Below are 16,492 nucleotides of genomic sequence, written 5' to 3' on the forward strand. Positions count from 1 at the left end.
GAACAGTGTTCAGTCTAGGATGAACTGTTGCCTGGTACGAAGGAAAGATTTTCCCATGCCCCTGGAACTACAGATTTTCCAGTCTGGGTGATGGAAATAGGCACCTAGGTGAATGCTGAGCACTGTTGCCTCTAATGCTTTCAGACGGTGCTTTCCCAGGATGACACGGTCTCAGCAATAAGTACTCTTGTGAGTATTAGAGGGGCCCTCTCCAGATATCCGTCCTTCTCTGCAGCTCTCTCTTCTCTGGTCCTCTGTCCTGCAAATGCTGGCTGCCTTGGTCTCTGCTCGTCCTCAGCTCTGTCTCCTCACCTCGGGAGTCCACTGGAGTCCCCTGCTCGTGCAGCCTGGACAGTGTCAGCTCGATAACGCAGCTCACTGTGTTGGTTTCTCATCTCTCAGGATCACTGTCTCATTGCCTGACATCCAGTGTCTTGAAAATGATTGTTACATATACTATTCCTGTTTTTCTTTTTTGGTTATGGTGGGTGGGAGAGTAAATCTGGTGTTTATTACTCCATCTTGATTGGAAGTATAAGTCTCCATTAATGTTTTCAATGTGAATTTTCCCACTTGAGTGTAAGCTCCCAGGGAGCGGGTTCTGTGTCGTGTCTGGTTACCACTGAATCATCAGTGCCCATATTCTCAGAACTCCATAAATATTTGCTGAATGAATGAACAAATGAAATAAATCAGTTTGCTCTAGGGAGGAAATGAAATGAAATCTGATCTGTATTAATCTCAGTAGCATTTTTATTTCAAGAAAGGGTCTGCTCCTTTTCACTCTAGGTTTATATAGGTTGCGAGTATTTGTATTTCCAATATAAATTTCAGTTTGTATTAACAGGATAGTTGGGGTGACTGTGCCATTTGACATGCATGTTAACTCCTAAACACTCTAGCAGCTTTGTCGGAATGTGTTCAAGACTTTCCTCGGGCTCCCTGGAGAGCTTCAAAATCCCTATGACCATTGAAAATGCATTTCTTCTCGGTGGCACATTACCTGAAGCCAGTTTGAAAATGCACTGTTACTCCCCTCGTTCACTTCTACTAACGTCAAGTTGAGCAGAGCCACTTTTGTCTAAAAGTTTAAAGCCATGGAAATTCTTCCTTCTACCAACTCTGTCCTTACTTAGTTATCTACACAGGATCTACTTCTGTGAAGTTTGCCATGGGTAGAAAAACCTGTTACTTTCTTTCTCAACGAATGAGCAAACATCCTTCCCGGACATCCTCAGAGCAGAGGAGCTCATTAAACAACTCTCCTGAGTATCAAAGAGGATACGAGTGGGCGCCTTAATTTTCGACTCTGTGTCTGCCATGTTTCTTTTACCTATACCTATGTTCACAGAGGGTTAAAGCTTTGTGATATCACATTACCCTGTCTTTGTTTAAGATGAGTTAAGAACACTACACCACGTCTGTAACCCAAAACAAGTCCAAAGGTGCTGCCTTTTATTTGATTTTTTTTTTTTTAACTTGACAACCTGCCATGCAACTCTAGGGATCTCCTGTAACCATATGAGTTTCCCAAGAACCCTGGGTGATGGGAGAAACAAATATGTTGGGGAAAGAGCAGGAGAGGACCTCAGCCACTGGTGGGAGCTCAGTGGAAGCAACTAAGGCTTTGGGGTTGATGAGGTGAAGAGGTGAGTTCCAGAGCTAGAGCTCAAGGATGGCCAGCCCACAGGGGGGTACACCCACCTCCGAACCACCTCCTTCCTTTTGAATCTGGGAATAGAGCTATTTTCCTGCTTATCTTAAAGGGTGATGAGACTGTATGTTCAAAACACTTGATGAACTGTACAGTATTAAACCAGCATGAGGGTTTATTACTCTTCTCTGACTACCCAGAGCTGAACAGGGCTCTGTTCAGCTACCTGCCAACAGGTCACTGGGGGGGGGCCGGTACTGTGAAAATGAGTCAGCCTTGTTAATCGCTCCAGAGGCATGCCCGTGGTAAAAGTCTACACAGTTCAGCAGATGAGAGAGAAATATTAATTATGCCAATGAATCACAGCACAGCCTCATCTTCTGGGTTTGCATTATCGTTGACCTGTTTTTCTGCGTTCTGTCTCTCCTCTCCCATTATCCTTGAAGAATAATCCAGGGCCTTGCCGTGGGCATGATGTTTTAGGTGCTAGTAACTCTGCCCCTATCATCTGTCACTGGCACAAGATTAATTTACAAATGAGACAGGGCTGCTCCCTACCACTTTCTGAGTTGGTTGAACAGCTGGGGGGCTGTTTCCACACCTGCTGGTGGAAAATCCACTTTGGTTGTAGGTATCAAATTCGATGACGAAGAACTTCAGGAAGGAGAGAGGGGGTCAAGTTTTCTCTGCTGTAAGACTTCATAAAAAATTGTTTTTATCAGAGGGGCCCCTGGATATCTATTTTGTTACAAAGAGATTTTTATTATAACTAGAAGTTGCCCTCTGTAGTCAGTGGTGACAAAGATACCTCTAAAAGGAAATAGAAATGAGTTTTTAAAGACAATGTGGGAATTAAACCTTACTCAAAAGTATACCGAATCTTCATAACGTATTACAAAATACTTGAATATGCAAAAGTCCCCTCGAATCAACTGATCGGTCGTGTAATGATGCTGCACGTCAGGTGGATTGAAGTCAGGCATCTCCATTAAAGCGGGTCAAAAACTGCAAATGTTTCCTTAACATCATTCCGTCTGAATCCCCGACGGCATTCCTGTTTGTGATCTGCTCTCTTTCCCGGCCGTTCTCCAAGCGCATTATATATAGTTGCAATCCATACCAAATGAAGGAAGCATTGATTAGACTTGATTTAAGGCAGCAAGTGATAAATGCAGCTGGAAATTGATTCATGCCTCTCAAGTGACTGGGGCATAGCCATCCACAGTTGACACAACTCTTGTCTCAAGGCTGGAGAAAACAAACAGGGAAACATGTCAGACAGATAAATGACTTCGCTGTTTTGAGCTCTCTGTGGAGCCCATTTGTTTTCCTAGATAAGGAAGACTGCTCTCCAAAGTCATGAAAAGATAAGCCAGAGGAAAAGGATGAATGTGGAATTGGATGCTTGAGCCCTTGGGGAAAAAACCCCGAACAGAAAGGATTTACCTCCGGGAAGGATCTTGCTAGGAGGCTCTGCTCTGTCCTCTCCTTTGGCCTCAGGGGTGCTGCGGGCTGTGAGTTGGCCATGCCAGCCCCACTCCAGCCAGGCCCGTGTGCTCAAGGCTCTGTCTCCGGGACCCTAAGTGATGGCAGTGGTATGCTGTGGTCCACGTTTTTCCCAGGGAGACATTTCCCAAAGGCTCTCTTCGAGTGAGCAGTCAGGGGAAAAAGCAGCAGGAATGGCAGAGTGACTCGACAGCCCCGCTTACAGAATTTGTTTGACCACCAGTCTAGAACCCTCGCCCTCCCGAATGCAGTAGCCCTCTGGCAATCCAGTCCCTTTCAGGGCGCCTTTCCCACAGTACATAGTTAGATATTTACGGTATTTTTGCTTTGTGTTAAACTCTCACCTTGACATGTTCGCTCATGCACTGCTTTCTCTTTTTGCATAGGTGGACATTTCACCCATCCTTCACGGCCCCATTCAAATGTCACCTCCTCTAGAAGGTCGTCCTTCATTCTTCCTGGCTGGAAATTATTTCCCTCCTCTGAACTCCTACGCCACAGAGCATCGGGTTCCAGAATTCTTGTGTTCAGAATTCTATAAAATTAAAATTAGGGAAAAAACCCAGCGTGGAATGTAGAGGGCTGCCGACATAAAGCCGCCAACACTTGATTTTGCATATACAGTTGACCCTTGAACGACACAGAGATTAGGGGTTGAAAATCCACATAGAACTTTTTACTCCCCAAAACTTTACTATTAGCCTACTGTTGACCAGAAGCCTTACAATAACAGTGAACACGTATTTTGTATGTTACACGTATTATAGAATGTGTTCTTATGATAAAGTAAGCTAGGGAAAATGTTATTAAAATCATAAGGAAGAGAGGGGTGCCAGGTGGCTCAGTCGGTTAAGCATCCGACTCGATCTCAGCTCAGATCATGATCTCAGGGTCCAGCTCGGTGCTCAGTGCAGAGTCTACTTGAGGTTCTCTCTCTCATTCTGCCCTTCCCCCCCCCACTCCCATGTGTGTGCGTGTGCTCTTTCTCTAAGTAAAATCTTTTTATTTAAAAATCATAAGGAAGAGAAAGTATATTTACAGTACTGTATTAATTGAAAAAAAAATCTGTATGTATTAGTGGAAACGCCCACTTCAAACCCATGTTGTTCAAGAGTCACCTGGATAGGTATACTCACCCAGCCACCGAAACCGTTCTTTCATAAAAGCACGTTAACATCAAAAAAGTAAAAGGACATTTCAGAATCGAAGTCTGTCCTCTAAACTGAACATATTTAGCTTCAAGAGAAACTCTTTTCCTTGAGAACCAGAGTTGGAATCATCGGAATTTTCCCGTCGTGCAGTGTGTTTGCCCAGCATGGACGTCTGGCCTGTCCAGGTGCCTCCTCACAGCTCTTCCTCAGCTCTGGAGCGGCTGCTGTGTTTTAAAGACAGTGTTTTAAAGACAGTACACCTTTGAATTAGGGATGAGACTAGACTTTACTAAGAGCCGTCACATGGTGAGCCTCCGCCTTGTGCCAAAGTCCATGTGAGGCCTCTCTTGTTTTAAGCATGTCAAGCAGGGACTGTGTCTGCATTCGGTTCTTCTCTAGGCACAGACCCGCCACTGGAGGAGGCTCTGCTCCTGCCTCAGGGGTGAACTTGCCCCAAGGGCAGGCTGGGGCTTCTCCTGGCCTGGAAAGCTTGACTAAACCAGGGGTGCTTCTGTGCTTCTGGCAGCATACTTGGGCCATCTGAGAAGTTTTAAAGAAACAGCCTCCTCTGCAGGCAGTGGAATCGGGATCTCTTTGGTGTCTAAACAAGCAAGAGCTGGGATAATCAGAATTGTGTTCTCAGAAATCTGCACTGGCAAGTGCAGAGCATAATAGGCCCTTGGCAGTGGTTGCTGAGGGTGAGAAATGCATTGAGAAAAGTCACAAAGCAGAGCTGGAGTCAGTCCTACAAACTCAGGAAGGAGAAGAAATATGAACTAGAAGAATCTATGTAGCAGAGGAAATACCAAGGAGAGGATGAAGACACCAGCTGGTCAAGGAAATGCGAGTGGCTGGGCGCCCAAGGATGCAGACACATGGAGTTAAGTCACATTCCTCTCTGAAATGAAGATTCAAACATCTGCCCTGAGGTCCCAGAGCAGCCTGGGGTCCCCATATCACCATTTCATGAATCTCAATTCCTTGCAACTTGACGCTATGATTGTTCTTACTCGTGGAGTTCGGAGGGCATCCGTGTCCCATATTGCTGATCAAATTGGAGGCCTTTCTTATAGATAACAGGAAAACTGACCAAACTGCTTCAAACAATAATGAGGGTTTATTAGCTCATGAACTGAGAAGTCCAGCCACAGAATGGATTTTAGGAGAGGCTTACCCCAGCTGCCCAATGATGGGACCAAAGCCCTGTTTCTTGTAGTTTCTCTGCTCTCCCATCCTCAAGTGTTGATTTCATCCCAATTTTGACACTTCCCATATCCCGAGGTGGCTTCCAGCAGCCCCTGCAGCTACCTCCTTTCTTGTTAACATCCGTCAGAAAAGAGATTATCTGTGTCCCAGCGTCTCCAGCAAGTGTCCTCAGACTCAGTCTGATTGGATCTGTGTAGGTAAATTCAGAAGCATTCACAGCTGGCCGATAAAATGGAATGTACTGGTTGGTTTTTTCTCAGTCATGTGGCCACACATGATGCTGGGGGTAGCCGTGGCAGTGCCCTACTTAGCTCTCTCTTCAAGGTGAGCTGACAGCTTCATGAAGGGGATGCGGTGTTCACTTGAAGGCCACACTCTCTCCAGGCTGTTCTCCTAGCCACTGATGGGCACAACCAGGTGCTAGACCTGGGCCATTCCTGCCCAACGTGGGATCCTTCCATAAGCTCTTTGCTCTAGGCTCCCTGTTGTCCTTCCAGACTTTCTGAGGTTGCATGCCTGGCCGTGTGGGGTCTCCCTGCCCAGTCTTCCTTCCTTCCTTCCCTCCCTCCTTCCCTCCCTCCTTCCCTCCCTCCTTCTCTTCCTCCCTCCACAAGTGCTAGTCCTCCTCGCTGCCTTGGGCCCTCCTCTCCTCCTTTCTTCTCTTTCTCTGAGGTTGCACTTATAATACTTTCTTGGCTTTTGCTTCCCCCAGGACCCACCTGAGACACCCTAGTTATCCCAACTACTCTGAACGAGCCTGATTTTCACAAAGAAGCTCAGCTCGGACATACTTTGCCCCACAAACACAAGTGTCTGTGGGGTGATTATTCCCATGAAACAGAAGAGGAGACCAGGTTCCAGGCCAAGTAACTTTGCCAGTCACCCACGCAGCAAGGGGCAGCCTTGCGTGCAAACCCCAACTTCCCCTTTGCAGCCCCAGCTATTTCCCAACACTAGGTGCTGCCCCTTGTAGAGCCTACTGAGGTGGCCTGAGTTGCTCAAGTTCATCTGGCTCCTCTGGGGGTGGGGGAGGGTGAATTCCAGCGTGTGTCCCCTCTAGTGGGCTTTTCTTGAAGCATTCACACCTGGGGGGCAGGGGTGGGGACTGTGGGTGGATGGGCTGAAACCATCACTGTCTTTTCGACCGCGCAGACTGCGGGATCCACCGCCACCTTGTCGTGCTTGGACACTTGACAGGTGACACGTCCACAGAAGTGGCATCCTTTGCACATAAATCAGCCGGGCGCGGTGTTTAACAAGGAAGAGCAACGGCCCACGCTGCTCGAGCGGAGCGGGCCGGTAGAGCCGGAGCGCGGCGGCAGCAGGCGGGCCCCCCACCCCGCGGCGATCGCGGTGCCCCTGCTCCCTCGGGGCCGGGCGTGGGTGGGAGCGCCGGGCGTTTCGGCGCGCCGCAGATCAATGAGGAGGCCTGTTCTCCGTTATGCGAGCCCACCCCCTCTAATCCGCCGCATTGTCCACTGACGTGTCTAATTATGTGTCTTACAACCACAGAACTCCCCCCAGAGCAGCGGGGCCCTTCTGGCGGAATGAGGAGCATGATTGCTCCATCTGTTCCTCGGGCGCCCACGGGAGGCGGCGGGCGGGCGCGGGCGGACTGCGCGTGCGCGCGTGCGGGGCGGGGCCGGGGCGGGGCCGGATGGCCGCCGAGCACAGGTGCCTGGAGAAAGGGGATCCCGGTGGCAGGTGCGGATGCCAAGCTCGCCGCGGCGGAGTCTCTGTTTAATTACTGTCGACTGAGGGGGCTGTTTTATTTAAGATTTATAGGAGACAGGTTCAGATGGAGTTCTGAGCCGAGCTCGAGGAGGTGGCAGGCTGGAAGCTGCTGGGGAGGGGAGACACCTGCGTCTTTAATTGAGACTGGCACGCTCAGAATTTCCTGATATGTAAAAACAATCACCTGGAATATGGGGGAGGCTCTAGGAGAGAAGTCAGCACGCTCCCGTCCTCCACCTTCCTCCCAAGGGGACTGAATTGTTTTTTGGCGAAGTAGATCCCCAAATCACAAGCATATCATTCCCCTCCCAGTAACACTGTGTGTGCGGGATCTGGCTCTAAGTGTCCATGAAAGTATCACCTGCAGAGGATGGCAGAGAGAAGATGACCAAAAATAGGCTCTCCTTGGAACCAAATGCCACCATCGGCTTCCATGTGCCTAGTCCTTTACAGTTTGCAAAGTGCTTCCTTCTGCCTTGCCTCCCTTTCAACAGGGACAGGCAGGGGTGGTCCCATTTTAAAGCGAGGAACCTGGGAGGCGCGCAGGCTTTTGCGGGGTGGGCATTCAGGGCACTGGGGCCCCAAGAGTCATGAAAGATCTCCCAAGAAAGGATGAATAGGAGGTTGGTCGACTGGAGGGAAATTGGGGTGGGGTGTATCCCAGGTGGAAGAATGTGATGGCAACCAGATTACTTGGGATGATTGGGACAGAGGGGTAGGGTTAGCCCTACAGGATTGGGAAGTAGCTTATAGAATGCCACATTAAAGTTGTGGACCCAAACTCAAATGTGGATCACATAAAGAGAAGGAGGGGAAGAAAACCCAGTACCACAATAACTGAAAAGCAATTGAATATTTACTGCAGTCCTTTGTGAATTTTATCATAAAGCAGAGCAAATATTGTAAAGTCTTCTCCTGTTCTTTCTTGCATAACCTCACTCTCTTGCTCTCTGTCACTCTTTTATCGTGGTCGCTGCCCCGAAAGAGTCACCGTTCTCCCTCCAGACTTCCTCAGTCTCTTTCAGACACTACCCTCACAGCATCTCTCCCACCATCCCTCCCTCCTTCTTGCTTTCAGTGGCTGTGATTTAGATCCTACAGTACCTGTCTTCCCTTCCAGTAGGAATTCCACTTGCCTTGTGGCTCCTTCAGAGTTGACAAACTAGCACTCAAGGGCCAAGTCCATCCTGTTACTTGTTTTTGTGCAGCCTGCAAATGGACTATGTTTTTTAAAAAAAATACATATATTTGAAGCAATTGAAAAGAACTTGTAGAAATTTGTTCTCTCTCTTGTTATGTAAGTACCTACATAATAGCTATGAGTTGTCCTCTTGGCCTACAAAGGCTAAAATATTTTACAATTTGCCTTTTATCAGAACAAGTTTGCCAACCTCTCAGGTTAGGAGAAATGGGATATGCATACTTCTCCAGGAGCATCTTGGATTCCAGGCCTACAGCATCTGGGCTTTTCCAAGCCCTCCTGGGGGAGGTTTTGCAGGAAGGTGGGATGAGAGGGATGAGGCTCCTGCATGGCAGTCTGCGGAGAGGGAAAACTTACGGGAAGGGGACAAAGCCGGCTTTTGAAGGAAACCCATCTGCAACTGTCACAGGGGCCAGCCAGGGCCATAATTGTTTTTTCAGGCTGGGGAGTGCCTTCCATTTACCTGATCATTCCTAGGACTAGGAATGGTAGAGTTCCGCTTCAAGGTTCTCTTTCCAAAAGCTGTGGCCCTTTTTGTGGTCCCGCAGTAAAGATGGAGGCCAACCCCGCGTCCAATCACCTGAGAGATTTCATATTCAAGAGATGGATAACCTGGCAGGTCAAGCATGTCTCAGTGGATTATTTTCCACCAAGAGGTGAATAGCCTACCAGAGATGCCTTCCCAGAAAATGTAACATATATAACCATAGAACACAGTCTTCTCCCACTGTTGGGTCTCTTTCTATATACCATGAATACACTCTTATTGCCTCTTATCTTGGGAGACCTTCTCCTGATTTTTTATTTTTATTTATTTTTTTCCTTTGAGTGTTTTAAAAACCTTGTCATCCTAAGCATCTTTCTGTAATCACCTGGGCCACCTTTTTGTCTGCCTGGCATCCTCTTAGGGAAACCATTCCTGACCTCTGTAATAATGCTGCTTATTCCCTGCCTATCTGAAAGGCTGAAATTACAGTGTAATCGCACGGTAGAGTTGGACCCATGGCCCAGGTCTGGCCAATCAAAATATCCTGTTCCTCTCTCTGGCCACAGTGATTAGTTCAGGGATGGGCAGATGTCCCAAGGCCAGCCAATGAAATTCCTCTTCAGAACTTGGGCCAGAGCTATTAGAAATGATACTTTTTCTTCTCAATCGGTGTACAGGAAGAAAGCTATTTTTGAGCTGTTGATGAGTATCTTTGTAATCACGTGGATAAAACCTTCCTGGAAAAGGAATATCATATACGAGAAAGCAGAGATGGAGAGAAGGAAGGAGATGGGAAAGACAGAGAAAGAGATGGAGAGACAGATCTGACATCTTTTCAAACTCAGCGTCCAGCCGTTCCTGAAGCTAGTTCATTCCTGGATCATTCAATTACTCAAGCCAGTAAATTGCCTTTTTTTTTTTTTTTAAGATTTTATTTATTTTTTTGAGAGAGAGAGAATGAGAGACAGAGAGCATGAGAGGGAGGAGGGTCAGAGGGAGAAGCAGACTCCTTGCCGAGCAGGGAGCCCGATGTGGGATTCGATCCCGGGACTCCAGGATCATGACCTGAGCCGAAGGCAGTCGCTTAACCAACTGAGCCACCCAGGCGTCCCCCTTTTTTTTTTTTTTAAATTAAGCTGACATGGGTAGGATTCTTTTACTTATATCCAAATACTTCCTGAGCAATGTAGGGGTTTTACCAGGTTTCTTGGGACGTTGGATGCCGCCCCTTAGCAACCCCTCGGCCCTTTGTCATGTAATTTTCAGTGCCCTTATGCTCTGGCTCTGGACTTTGAACAAGCTGCTTTGGCCCCTGGGGATGTTTGCACATGTGATGCAGGCACAGTGGGGCTTGTCCTCTCTTTTGCAGCTTTTGGAGCCCTTCTGCCATCATAGGAACAAACCCAATGTAACCCGTGGGATGATGATACATAAAGCCCAGGCAAGCTGTCCCAGCTGAGGCCCCATCGACCAGCCAGCCCGAGCTGCTCTGGAAACTGACAGTAGCCATAAGAATGAGGCTGGCCCAAGAACCACCCAGCTGAGCCCAGCCCAGACTTCCAGCCTGAGGAATCATGAACTCAAGAAATGATAGAGGTTTTAAAACACTCCAGTTTTAACGTGGGTCCTTAGGTAACAAAAGCTGATACACGAAAAAAGGTGGAAAAGGTATTTGCAAGGTGCTAAAGAAGTGGTCTTTTCCTGGCTAAGGAAAACTAGGGGCTGTGATATGGAGTTTAAACCAACCCTGGCTCTCGACCACCCATACTTTAGCAAGGAACCCATGGCACTTACTGAATCTGAGCCGAGCCACCCTTGTAGGCTGGGAAGTCCATGCCTGGCACTGTCACCCAAAGCCATTCTGGGCAGGACTCACTGCAGTCACCATGGCCAGCACAGGACTGGGGATCACATGCACACCTTACAATTCACAGTTCCTCCTAGTTATGTACTATAGCTCTGATAGGAAGAGTCGGAAGGTAGTGGCTTGTTGGACATCTACAGGATTCATAACACAGTAGCCATGTTTTTCTTCTATAGGCCTGACTCTGTATGCTGGTAGTAAGCCTCTCTGACTTAGGGGACTTTTGTTCTTTTATTAAGGTTGATTTGCTAGATAGAATTTTTCATTTTCTCCTTCTATGGGATAGCTCACATCAAATATTGAAATACTGCTACGACTGCTAGGGATGGCTTGCATTTACTGAACACTTACCAGCATCATGCGCAGGGCAAAGGGCTCTAGAGGCCTAACTAACCACCTCTCATCTTCCCTGCAACCCAGGGGGATAGGTGCTGTCCATCCCATTTTACAGATGGGAAAACTGCGTCCCTTGCTCAAGCACACACAGTTCTTAAATGTTGGTGTCACAACTCAAGGGAGACAGTATGGGCTAGAGAAATGGGGAGGCTTCCTGGGGGACACACTTCACCTGCTTTGAAGACAGATCAGGATTTATCCCCTACTAGCTCTCTCACTGTGGGCATCTTACTAAACTTACTCGGGCCTCTGTTTCTTCTTCTGTAGAATGGAAATCATAATCTCCCCTTTCCAGGTGGTTGGGGGAAAGAATTAAATGAGAAATATAAAGCTCCTAGCATAGCATTAGGCCCACAGTTGGACCTCGATCCCTTTTTCTTTTTCTTTCAGCAGAGGAGACTAGATCATACTGATTCACAGTGATTCTGTCCAAAAGAATGTAAATTCCATCAGAATGTGGGTTTTTTTTTGTTATTTTGTTTACACTGTATCTGCTGCACCAAACAGTGCCAGGCGTGTCATAGGCATCCAATGCTTCTTGAATTGAGCTCTGTATTTCTACGAGTCTGTGATTCTATGAGATGTGACCGGCAGTGACTTCTTAAGGGCTGGTTGGGACCAGGAGGTAGAGGGAATCCAGGACCAGAGCTTTGCAAGGAAGTGGGGGGTGGGGTGGGGGGTGTGGGCAGATCCAGTCTTGTCTCATTCAACAGCCCTCCAGGAGCCAGGCTGAGTGGCTTGCAGAGTTGATAAGGACTCCTTGCCATCCAGCCTGGGAAAGCAGCTTGTTTGTTGCTGATGATGCTGGAAGGGGGTCCTAAGGGCAATCAGTGGATGCAGCTTCCTCACCCCCTCCCCCTACCACCCCCTCACAAGCTTGTCCTGGCCTCTGCCCGGGAGCCCCCATCCATCTGCACAGTGGCCAGGCTTGGAAAGAATCCTTCTTTGATGCCAAGTATCAGCAGGGCTCTCAGAGGGTGTGAATTATTCATCGACAAACCCAGCACCCATCTGTCTCCAGTCATGCTGCTGGCATCTCCCGGGGCTCAGAAGTTGCCCAGGGTACCTCCAACCCAGGCCTGCTGGTGGGTTCCTCATAATGAAGATTCAGCTGCCCTGAGGCTTTTGCCTTAATTGGAGAGACGATGGGGTGAGCAAGAGGCTCTAAAGTGTGCATTTGAAATCAATTTGCTCCTTGAAGTGGCATGAAAACCAAAGTCGAAGAGATGCCCGCTGTGAGGGGATTTCCCTGGTGCCACTCTGCTCAGTCTCTGTTAATGGCCTGGTTTAATGGCCCCTCGCATTTTTTGCTGCTCTGAAGAGGTTGGCAGGACCCGTGATGGGGTGGAAGTGGCTTTGTGGAGAATATGGGCCTTGCGGTGGTGGCTTCACCTTCAGGGAATCGAGGCTGGAGGACGGGGTGGCCACGATGGCTGAGCTGGCTGCTCAGAGGAGACTCCAGGGGCTCCCGCAGGGGGGGACACAGTAAGCTTGCAGAGATTTTTAAAAAGAGGTGAAGTTGCCAACGAACCCAGCCAGCTTCCTGAAATCTCTGGAGGAAATAGGTGACAGCTCATCTGTAGGATGAGAGGCTGGAGGAAGGCATATGGGTTGGTGGTCATCAAATCCCTTAATTCTAAGGGGCAAAATGGCTTTTTCCTCCATTGAAATAATAAACCGGGAATTATTTGTGTGCATCTTTAGTGACCAGCGACTGACTTTCAAATCTGCATATCCAGGGTTAAAAAAAAATGGGGTCCTCATTGGAGGCTGTATACCATAGTAAAGAGTTCCCCGTGAACTAATAACAGTTGTGACTATTGCCATGTAGCAAATCATTTTAAGATCTTCATTGGCCCTAGTTACTCTTGGTTTTAGAACCTGACACTACAGTATGTATCATATCAAACATTATAGTGTGTCATTATCATATGTGTATATATTTATATATAGTATATAATATACATATATATTGTATATTATATTTATTATATATCACAATGTACCCATATCGTATGTAGGGAGATATATATATATATTTATATATTTTTAAAAAATAATTTTTAGAATTTGCTTTTGAACTTACTTGGCTATGAAGAGTAACTCATTTAATTTATTATTGGTTCCATTTTATAAGCAGTCATCATGCATACTTAGAAGTTCACACAAAACAAAGTAACCAAATCACAAATTCTTATCAGATGTAATAAAATCTTTATGAATTCTAAACTCGACAGTGAACAAAGTGGACCTAATGTTTGTAGACATTTAATTAAACACTTATTCATTTTGATTTTGCATATTTTTCTAAATATTTCAAGCTGATACCTTTTATTCTTTTCTGGTCTCTAACATGTTTATGAGGCCTGGACTGTGTGACCATGTGGTGTGTGTGTGTGTGTGTCCTAGTGGATAAAACACCCTTGCCTGGGTGGGGGTGAGGGGATGGGGAGCCTGGAGGAGGTGCTGTCAAGGACACCAGGCTTCCAGAGTCTTATTTCTCACAGGTCTTATTGGCTGTTTCTCTTGATTGAAGAAATAAGCTTGACAGGGTCTGTGCTTAGGTAAGGAGGTCTGCCGCAAATCAGCACGTGTGGGTGAGGAAGACCTGGGGCAGAACCAAAGCCACTAGGCCCTGCTGAGAAGTCCAGCGACACCTGTGGATGTTAGCTTCAGGGCACAGTAGTGAAGAAATAAAGAGGGAAGGCTCAGGACTCTCACCTGGCCTTGGTTCATGCATCACTTTACTCAGCGAAGGAAGAGTAAGGAGCTGTTTTCTATGCCCAACCAGAAGTGGGGGGAGGTCAGGACAGGAGGGATATTAGGTTTGTCATCATCACCTTGTCGGTAGCCTCCTCTCCATTAACATGATTACCTCTTGGCTCTCAACAGCAGTGAGCATTCAACACTAGCGTGGGGCTGAGCGGGTTGTGAATGTCAGGGGCCCCAGAGAATCGTGCCCATGAGTCTCAGTCAGGCCCTGACCACTTTGGGAGTCCAGCATGTTACTGGGGGCACAGGAGGGATGAGGAGGACTGAGTCTGAAAGGACATTTTCTAGGGCTCGGCTGGGGGGCTGGGGGCTCGTCTTAAAGCCGTGTCTGTCACACAGCTTGCCAGACACCACACATGTGTTTGCTGTTGGCTTCCTGACCTTATGCCTCAAGCAATTATGTGCTGTCTTCAGCCACAGAAATGGAAACTCCAGAGAGTTGAAATGATCTACCCAGAGTGGCAGAGGCAGGATTTGAGCTCAGAGCACTCACACCCAAGCCCTGTTCTGTTTCTTCCACACCGTGTTTGCTCCCTGAATTCCTAGCGATGTTCAGACTCTCAAGAGTATGTTGGTAGAATTTCCAGTATGCCTCAAAAGTAGATTAGTTGTCCATTCCAGGTAAATTGTTCCTTCCTGAAGCCCGGAAGAGAGAAATGGTGGATGCGCCAATGGCTTCTTTGTCGGGCGAAGCTGCACAGCAGAGGGGTCAGGTGGGGGCTGAAAGCCAGCCCACGGGTCACCTGCCTGTCGGTCCCCTCGTGTTGGACTTCATCAGACCAGAGAAGGGCCCTGCACCCCTGAGACCCCATCCACCCGATGGGGGCCCCTTTCTAAGTTTCACAGAGGCACTGCTTTGGTTTGGGTTTTCCTGGAGGCAGACCTGGAGAGAGATGCTGGCATGCAAGCAAGTCTCCTGGGAGGTGATCCTAGGAAGCACTGGAAGGGAGTAAAGAAGACAGGCAAGGGGTGCCAACCGTTCAGGTGCGCAATCACGACGGTTGTCACTATAGGTACAGTTGGGGAACAGTAGAGAACATTGCCGGAAGTCATCCCGGTGCCCCATCGGTTGTCATGAGGCCTGCTTCCCGGGGCTCCTGCGCCAGCCCTGCAGGCGGGCTGTGTGTCCCAGGTGGCAGGGGGCCCTCCTTTAGGGTCACGGTTGTTTCTGATGAGCTGCCGTGGTGGCAGGTGTGTGCAGAGGGCATCCGGGCAGGGTGGGCATAGCGTCCTCCCTAGGCACCCTCTAGGTGAGCCTGACTTCTGTCCTGCTGGATCTAATCCGCTGAGCCAGTGTCTGTGACCTAGTCCCCATCCATCAACTGAGGCATCCGCCTGTGACCGTGTCCTCCCGCAGTCTAAACTGGGATTGCTTCCAGAAAAAAACCCCAAAACACCCAGCACTGCTAAAACATAATCATGACACAAAGCCTCCCGACTTTATCATCAAGTCTGGGATCTGTTCCTGGCTCTGCTATGTGTGCCTCTTCCCGTGGCCTGGCTTCGTTTTCTGCCTCTTTCTCTGCCTCCCCTCCGCCTCTGGAAGCCCATAAGAAAATCCAGGTTTCCTGGCTTCCCGCCTTCCTGTTTTTATCCTACGGACCTCCGGAGGGCTGGCAGGAGCGGGAGGTGGCCGCCCGGAACGTCTCCGGGCTCCGGAGGGAGGCTTGCCAGGGGGGCTGGGGCTTGGCTAGGGGGCGGGGGGGCTCGTCTGAGAGCCGTGTCTGTCACACAGCTGTGCTCTCTCTTCCCTGGCTTATTTACTGAGGTGGCCAATGGAAAGGCTGGGAGGTTCAAGCCACGCTTGGCACGGCCCCCAGCAAAGCTGAATTCTTGCCTCTGCTGCCTCTGCAGACCTTGCGTCCTTGTCAGCACTGTCCCCAGGCCACCTGGTCCTGCGATCTGCTCGTTCTCGGGGCTTTGGCGTGACCTCAGGAAGCACGAAGCTGGAGGCTGGCAGAAGTGTAAAGAGTTGATTCAAATCAGAAACCCCCCAACACAGAACTGTGACTATTTCTGTTTCTGTCTCCTCCAGCTCCGTTGCCGCTCGTTGTTCACTACCTAGGGGGTGCCTGGGGGGTTTTGATGTTACTCTCCAGTCACCGTTTACCACGTTGGCCTGGAACAGACATGGCTCCTACGGAGGGCCGGGCTCACCCTGTTGCTTCCCTTGGCACCGCCGGTCTAATGAGGTGTAAATCCCACAGATGCCGCTCGGGGCGGCCGACGTAGTAATTTATATCAATTGGTGTGATTAGAGGAAGCCCTCAATCATCCTGTGGTGTCTCGTTGCAATCTGTCATAGCCTAATCAAATGAGCTTCACCCTGACTTAGTGCCGGGAAGAATACACTGCTTTCCTGGGTTCCGCTCAAGAGCCCATAGGTCAGATCGAGAGATGGGCCCACGGAGGTGAGTCACAGTCCTCCCATTTGCCTGGGAGGCAGCCTGGCCGAGAGGTCCCATGTCTGCCTGTGACCTGTTAGCCTGCCCTCACATGAACTTTCTGGAACACCGGGGGC

The sequence above is a fragment of the Neomonachus schauinslandi genome, chromosome 1 (assembly GCF_002201575.2).
Source record: "Neomonachus schauinslandi chromosome 1, ASM220157v2, whole genome shotgun sequence".
Classification (NCBI taxonomy): Eukaryota; Metazoa; Chordata; class Mammalia; order Carnivora; family Phocidae; genus Neomonachus; species Neomonachus schauinslandi.